This window comes from Schistocerca cancellata, chromosome 7, assembly GCF_023864275.1.
Source record: "Schistocerca cancellata isolate TAMUIC-IGC-003103 chromosome 7, iqSchCanc2.1, whole genome shotgun sequence".
NCBI classification, from domain to species: Eukaryota; Metazoa; Arthropoda; class Insecta; order Orthoptera; family Acrididae; genus Schistocerca; species Schistocerca cancellata.
Window position 1 is genome coordinate 525,082,746 of NC_064632.1, and position 5,576 is coordinate 525,088,321.

Consider the following 5,576-nt stretch of genomic DNA (forward strand, 5'->3'; position numbering starts at 1 on the left):
GTGGGGTTGCGTACTGCTGCGGGCTACTGCGGGGACAAAGCCTCTCCGTCGTTTCTAGGCCCCAGTTCAATGCAATACAATACAATATCTGATAAGAAGTACAAATGGTCGTTGAAGAAATTATCTTAAGTGACGAGTTACATCCCATATAGCGGTATTATCTCACTATTACTTGCACAATATCACGGTAATTTTCTGCCTTCTGATCGCCTAAGAAGTTCTTACAAACAGTTGAAGACGTAACATTCTAAATGTGCTAAGTATCATTTTTCAAAATGTTTTTTTTTCGCTCTAAAGGGCAACATCCATGACAGTACATTATACTAAAAACGCTTCACCATTTGATGAAGGTAACGAATCGTAACAGTGACGAAGAGGAGGTGCTGGTGCTATCTACACAGCCTTCCTCATTCTAAATGTGCTTGACAATCAGCGGTGAATTACATCAATTCAACGCACGAACGTAATAGTTGCCTTTTTTTGTCGCGTTGTGGAAGTAACACTATTAATTTACATTAGCAATCGATCTGCAACAAGTATTGTTTGTTCAAAGTGTAGGGAAGCAGCCTACTTACTCACTATAAAATTCACATCAGTCTTTCCATTGTGTGCCAGCCTAGTCCGCTGTAACTAGCTCTGACGTCATAAATGTTGCGCAATACTTTAAAAATCAAGTAAATAACCTGAAACGTTTCTAGCATGTCAGGAGTAATACTAAATCAATATGTGTTGAATATCAGTTCAATAGCTTTAACCATTTTCGAAATTTGGACGTTTTTCTGTAAAAATCATTGGCGCAACAGAAAAGAGCTAGAAACTTAAAAATTTATATTTAGATTCCTTTTTCGTAATAATTTAGTAGAAACAGTATTCTGGATCTCACAAATTAAAATTTTAGTTGAAATTCATGATTTTCTGGTTTTTGTTTTAAAAATTAAGGAAGCAAGATAGATTAAGTAGGCGAATAAATAAAGCTAGGATGTTTAAATTTAAGTAGAAGGGAGATCCGCTATAATCATAAATATGTGAGAAGTTTCAACTGAATAACTATAAAACTATAGCTATAGCGTATCTCCAAAGAGCAAGTTCAGAGCTTGTCTACTGTGTGTAGTGTAATTAAATTAATTCTCTCGCCCAAAATATTTGACTTAGCCACGTCAGACTTTTATTATGATTACTTAACTGTGTGCTGATTGTACATTTAAATTGAGAGCTTCATCTGCCATCAGCAAATGAAGCAATGATTTATTCGATAACTTAAAGTGGTGCATTACTAGCCCAGCAGCTAGTTGGGAGAGCGGATTTGATCAGGCGTTCCCTTAGCCGTCCGCACTGCGGCTTTATATATAAGAACGCTGCGTGAGAGAAGAATCCCCCAGTTCTCTCCGGATGCTGATTAGCGCACTGCCTGTGCTGGGAGTCGCGTCGCGTCGGTATCATTGCTATAAACAGCCTCAGATTCCATAATAAGTTACTCGGGATACGCGTAACCATGAAATCGTTTTCGAGTGAAGTGTTAATTCTGGGATGACTTCAATGATCTACTTTCAGTTTGCGTATGTCGTATTTAGAGGTGCCGCCACAGGACAGACATTCTACCATTATTTAGAGTGGCGTTTGATGAACAGTACCATCAAAATATGGCGAGCATTCACTTAAACATTTAATTTGAACAGTTATAGTTGCATCAGCGCATTAGACTCTGAACTGCTCTGGTAGTTGGATTGTGTGGATTCTTTTGGTCTGTGACTTTCAGAATATAGTGAACATTTTAGAGACAATGGTTTTTAATTATGAATCCCAGACAATCTCCTAGTTCCTCAGAGCTATAAGCTGTAGCTATAAATGCATTTCTCAGATGAAGTGGGCACTAGGAATTCTAATTACAGGCTTCATGTTTTGCTAATCACTTTCTGGTTGCCAATATTGTAGTTAGAGAGCCAGTGTTGAGAACGGCAAACAACAGCAATAAATAAATAATAGGAACATTTAATAACAATTATTCCCACCTGCCGCCCCACATATGTTGCTAATCGGCTGGGAAAGAAACTGAGTAAAAGTGAAAGTGATTTTTAAATACTCGGATTCGGGAGTGAAATGCGACACGCAACTGAGTAATAGAACAGTGATAGTGTTACGTGTGTATGTGGACGACGCAATTGGATTAACAACGCAGCTGGATAGACGGAGCTTGCACTGAGTCTAGCGGCGCTGCCGACATCACGAGAAGCCAGTTTCGCCTCACCGCAGTCGTCCGCCGGAGCAACCGGAGCCGCGCCTGCAGTTGCGGCCACGCAAACACACAGCAGCCGTCGAAGTGCCGTCTGCAGTTCAACGCGCCGCGTCGCATCAGTAATCCTGGTACGCCGCGCCGGCAACGACATACGTCGTGCAGAAGGAACTAAGTTAAGTGAAAAGCTGTTAAAATTTTCACTAACTTGCACTAAAAGACTGTCGGCGATGGAACCGCCAGAAGAAACTGAGGTTAAACTTAAATCAGAACCTATGTCTGTTGAGGGAATTGTAAATCCAGACAATGGTTCAAATATGCATGAAAATAGTAATGTTAAAGAGAAATATGAAGTATTGTCTCCTGACAGTAGTGTGAAAAGGGGCAATGATTCAATAATAGAGACCCCTGTAGTAAAGCAAAAATCTGAAATTGTTAATTTATTGGATGATAGTTTCTCTGATGAATTAAAAATGAAACAGTCATCAGAGATGGTAGAGTTTAAGAAGGAGAAGTTAGATATGACTGATCAATCAGAAGTTTCATTTAGTTTTGATGATTCTGGTGTTGGAGCTAGTTTTTCGTCACCTGAGTGTGATAAAAAGCCAGCTAGTGAGCAACCCAAAGATACTGGGGCTATTGATTTAAATGTTATATTACAAGTAATAGCTGCCAGTAATGCAAAATTGTCAGCCAGTAATGCTGAATTAAAGTATGATATTGTGGCCAGCCAAACTAATTTTAATAAACGATTGGAGATAATGGACAATACCTTCAAGGTATAAGTTGAAAGAGGATCTGGACAGTTTGAATTATAAAACTGATTACAATCATGAGGATATTAAGAAAAAGGTTGCTCAACAATTTTCTGAAATGTATAAAACAGTAAAATCTGAAGTTGCTGAGGTTCGCAAAGACTTCCAAATGGGAGATGCGAAGCTGGAGCACAAGTTAACAGAAAAGATCGAGGCGGAATCTGAACTGTGCTCAGATAGGTTTAAAGATGTTAATATAAAAGTAAACATATGTCAAGTAGAAGCAGACGCAATCACAACTGATACTACTCATATTGTGCAAAGAGTAGATAATGTTGAAATGAGAGTAGAAAATATTAGTACTAACATTGCCAACATTGAGAGTAAAGTAGCTTCAGTAACTTTTGGTAATGGTTGTATGCAACAAGTTGTAGCTGCAAACGCCGCTTTTATCGGGTGTCGGCAAGTCTTGCGGTTCGATCCAGATAAAAATATCCACCCGCTAGATTTCTGGAACGATTTTGAAGATGTGATTCCACCAACTTGGTCTGAACGAGAGAAAATCTCATTTATTAGAAGCTATTTAGCGGGTGACGCCATGCGTTGGTCAGTTGGTGTTATGTTGAAGTGTAAAACATTAACGGAATTTAAAACAGCTTTCATTAATGAGTATTGGTCTAGTAATAAGCAAAATGAAGTGTTGAGAGAATTTTGGAGTGGAAAACGCTTCAATGCAGGCAAGGAATCTATTAAAGAGTTTGCCAGGTCATGGATCTCACGTTTGTCACATTTGGCCGAAAAGCTGAAACCTGAAATGATAATACTGGGTCTTGAAGCCAAACTGCAATGGTATTGGCAAACTAGAATTATATCTGCCCCTACAGACAATCTGGATCGTTTCATTTAATATTTGGAACATGTAGAGAGTGTGGCTGCCAATGAGGAGCAAGCACGTAATAACAGAAATGCTAATAACACTAGTAGTAATTTTAAGAACGAGCATAATGGCAATGTAAACATCAGAACAGTAGGTGTTTGCCATCCTGAGAGAGGTAGGAATTGGAGAAATAATTATCAGAACCAACAATGGCATCCAAATGATAGTAAATTTGTCCCGAACAAAATTATGCAGGTAAACAACAGTGCGGAAAGCAATGCTGTGCCAGTTAACTATAATGGAAATAAAGGAAACAATAGTAGACCGAGGCAGGAAAACAAGTTCCCGTCTATGAGGACACTGGCGCTCACCAGGCGGTTACTTTTCCTAAGTCAGTAATTACAGTAATTGGTAAGACAGATCAGAATACTCAGACTGAACATGTGGATGAGGAGTCGGTAGCATCTAAGGATACAGCAGAAATATTAGATCACTCACAGTACTTTATAGATACCGTGTTAGAGACGCTTTCTAAGTGGGAAGAGAAAGAGAAGGCGCAGCAGTGTAATGGTAGGGAAGAGCTACAAAATACTAAATTGTCAGGTGAACAAGCAGAAGAAATTCATGCTTATATTTACGATGAGGATGATGTGCTCTTATCTAAAGTGCCTGTGCAGGATGTTGGTACTGTACTAATAGATTTAGGACAGGAGGTAAGTGAGAATGTAGAGGATAGCCATTTGGGAGGGTCGATGAACCCAGTAGCTGTGACCATTTGTCACTTGAGAAGGAACCCGACAATAATAGTGAAAGTGGTTTAGCTGTAACTAGTGTTATGCCCGGTCTGGAGGCGCAGAATCGCTCAGACTACAGTAATTTGGGTCATGTTCAGCAAACTAAATGTAATGAAGTCGTGCGGTGTTTCGATTTGAAATTAATAGACCGACTGGAAAAGGCAGCTGAAAATGTAATTCAGGAAACCCCTACACACTTTGACCTAAATGCAATGAAGACAGATGTCGATCACTTTAGTTGGAGACAAATCCAAAAGGAACTATTGGATGAGTTTGAGAAACCACCTGTACAACCAAGAATAAGCCACCCTATAATAATAGTGAATATGTTGGGTATCAATGTACTTGTCTCTTAGACAGTGGAAGCGAGGTGAGTGTGATATCTGTCCTTCTTTGATGCATTACCTGGTAAAGACAAGCTTACCGTGATGAAGGTATCAGGACTAAGAATAATTGGTGCTACTGGCAAGGTGTCAAAAACGGTAATACAAGAAGCTTTGCTGCCCTTTAACATTAATGGTAATTTAATTGATCATCCATGCTTAATTGTAAATAAACTCAGTGTTGTTGACTTTGAAAGAAGCCAGTTAAAAATGGTCTTGCCGATAACCGGAGTAATTACGGTACCTTTTATTGATAAACATGTAGTAACTAATGATGAAACTTGGGAGCTGCCTATAAGAGTTCTGAAAAATAGGAGATATTGGGACGAAGGTGTTAATCTTAGTAAAAGTAAGCTAAACACAGAAGAAGAAGCAATTATTTTGGACAAGATAGAAGCTAAATGGCAGGAAATCGGTAAAATTTCAGCTAATCAGAAGGAAAAATCAAAGAAAATAAATGCAGAAACAAAGAAATTCATGTTCGTATACCAAGGACCTTTCAGGATCATAGGAAAACCACATGCCAATGCATATAGG